This window comes from Pteropus alecto, unplaced genomic scaffold, assembly GCF_000325575.1.
Source record: "Pteropus alecto unplaced genomic scaffold, ASM32557v1 scaffold146, whole genome shotgun sequence".
Classification (NCBI taxonomy): domain Eukaryota; kingdom Metazoa; phylum Chordata; class Mammalia; order Chiroptera; family Pteropodidae; genus Pteropus; species Pteropus alecto.
The window spans coordinates 16,572,825-16,575,944 of record NW_006442107.1 but is presented as its reverse complement, the minus strand read 5'-3'; positions in this window follow the sequence as shown (position 1 = coordinate 16,575,944).

The following is a 3,120-nucleotide window of genomic DNA, read 5'->3' as shown; positions in this document are numbered from 1 at the left end:
CAAACAAAATACTGCAACTTTAGACTTCATCAGTAATTTAGTTCATTTGTCTCTATTATGATTTCATGGTTATTTCTGGTTGAAAGACTAGTATTTTTGATAATTGTAATATTAGCGATAAATGGCAATAATAATGTCTGTGTAAAGAATATGCATTAGGGTATCTACAATAACATCATAGGCTTTAAAAATAAATTTCTTTGAAGGAAAGAAGATAGTAACTGTTTCTCTAACAAACTATTTTTTCCTATGCATTGGGAATTTATCACCAATGGTAAGAAAACATTCAATCCAAGAGAAGAAAACACAATTTCTTCCCCAAAATAATTTTAATACTATTGAAAACTGTACAAATAACTTTATAAAAAGTATAGGAATTTTTTAAAATAACACTTCTCCAATTTACTTCCTAAACAAATCAGTCACTTATATTTTCTATTTCCCCCCAATCTTTTTTGCATGCATAACCAATTTTACACAGTTGCAATTACAGTGTAGATCCAATTTTGTATTCTGCTTTTTTCACTTAGCATTATTCTTCCATAATAATTTAAAGAGAGTTTTATTTATGGTTATTTCAAATGTAGAGAATATAATTTTCTAAACTGTACTTAAGTACTCAATTTAAATATTTTAATGGCTAACGCAAATCATCAAATGTATTCTAGATAAGGGTGCATTATAGTTAATGTTTAACATTGCAGGAAGCAACTTGCATATACATTAGATTAAAGTCAAATGTTATATGCAAGTGGAAATGAAGAAATTAAAGGCTGGTTGTTTTTATGTATTTGGAAATTTTTCTGTGGTTAGATGTACTTCTAGAATTGGTTAGTCTGGCTGCTAAATTTTCATGCCCTGAACTAATTCAGCCAGTTGTAAAATTGTACCTTTCTGCAGATGACTTAACATGTGCACCTCATTTATACTTGAACTTGCTATGATTCACATAGCATTATCCTAAATGATGTTAAGAAATTGTTCATTTTCTGTGTCAGCGAAAAATGAGGAAAGGCCAACTACATTTTGCCTGAAGAGAGTCATGTCAGAACTGACATCTTGGCAGATACAAAAATGCAAGTAAGATATTTTAACAGGGCATACTAAAACTAATGAACTGAAGACCAATATACACTTCTACATTGTATTAAAGTGGTATCTACTGAATTTACAAATGTTAAAAGACATGCTTTATTAGTTGCTTGTGAGAGTCCTATTTCATTTTAGTTTATCAGTTTAAAAATAAATTTGCTTTCCTTTTGTGCAATTTTTAACCCTTGTTTTAAACTGTGGTTTGAGAGCATAGATTTTAAAAATTAATCGTTCTAATGTAAAATATTAAAAGGAAAATTGATTGTTTACTTATCTCTATGTATTTATTAAAGAAAAAGAATCTGAACAATAAATTTTTTGCTTGACAAAGTAAGTAGCTTATGAGATCTTTCATAAGCAATATTGTTCTTTGACTTAAAAAGCTAATATGATATTAGGATATTTTTGAACTATTGGGTTATTTGCAAGAGCTGGGGAAAATTACTTCCACTTAATTCACTGTCTTTTAGGCCCTTATTAAAATGTGGTGTCTAATTTTAATTTCTATATTCTCGAGGTGATTTTTTTTCCCCCAGAGAATTTAGGGAGGAGCAGTAGAATTGATGAAAGGGATAGCAATTGGAAATTAAGTCTGTTTGGATTGTTTTTCCTAGAGGAGAAACTAAGATGCTTACTTATTACTCTCTTCAGGTGTATTGGTTATTATAATGGTCAACAAGAACAATTTCAATTATTCACCTCAATTTTATTTAGAATAGAAGCTCTCAAAGTATGGTCCTCAGACTAACAATATAAGCATCACCTGGGTATCAGTGATATATGCAAATTCTCAGGACCCACCCCCAACCTACTATATCAGAAACTGCACATGGAGCTCAGCAATTGGTTTTAACCAAACTTCTACATGATTCTGATGCACATGCAAGTTTCAGAACTAATGTTTAAAAGTAGTTTAGGGAAAAGAACAGTTATTAAAAGTAAGAATCAATTTAAAAAAGGAAAGAAAAATATGAATAAGTTTGACCTCAAGAAGAACCTTTCTAAATTTCGTGGTTATATTGTATTAGTATATTAAAGGAAGCTTCAGTATTTCTAAGCGTGCAGATCCTTAGAAGAGAAACCAAGAATTGCTTTATTGAATCAGACTCTTTGCACAGTCCAACAAGGCTGCTCTGTGCTCTGTATTTAGTCGCGTGTGCAGACAGACGAGACTGTTCTCGAGGCTGCCTCAAACAGAAGGGGCGCATCTCCCAAACAGCTTAATTAGCTCCATCATTACTTTATTGAAACATTAAAAATTTGCTTAGCACTTTGTATATTCTTCTTGACTCTCACTCAAGATGGCCCCAGGATCTGTATAATTTCCTTCTACTTGTTTTAGAAAAATAACAGTCTGGAGCTGTAAAGTGAATCGTTTCTTTAAATTCCTCCCCTCTTTTTGATTTCTTAAAATAGCATATAAAAGGACTTCGAAAGTGAAAAAGACATGCTCATTCAAATGTAAAGTGAAAATATGAGAAATGTTATTTATTTCTTTCTCTCTCAACTTTTTTTTAAGCTCGAAAGGTTCTGGCCCAAAGATGAGGTAGGAGATGACTTTTCTCTGTTGGCTTCCCCAGGGCACCTGAATTTACTCTCGAAGAATGGATTAAGTGCTATTTGCAGCTACATCCAGGTTCTTGGTAATTGGAAGGTGGGGTCAATGCGGCAAGCATTAGGTATTCCTATCCTTTATATTGGGCCTGCGGGTTATAAACTCCTGGAGCAGAAGAGCCACATGTTTCCTCTCTCTATTGGCAACCTCTTGGTTTATCTGCAGCGCTGCAACCGAGAGCTCAGCAAATGTATTCTCTGCCAATACATTTAAGAAGGTTTAATGGATGTCAGGAAGGGCTACTCTGTCCATACTTTTTCAATTTACAACCTGCTCCCCAACCCTGATTCTCCTCTCTGCTTAATTTTTCCCCCATAGCAATGATTACTTTCTAACATTTCATATCACTTATTTATTTAGCTTATTTTTATTTCCCTCAGTCTACCAAGAGGAGGGAGAATTTTGCTTATTTC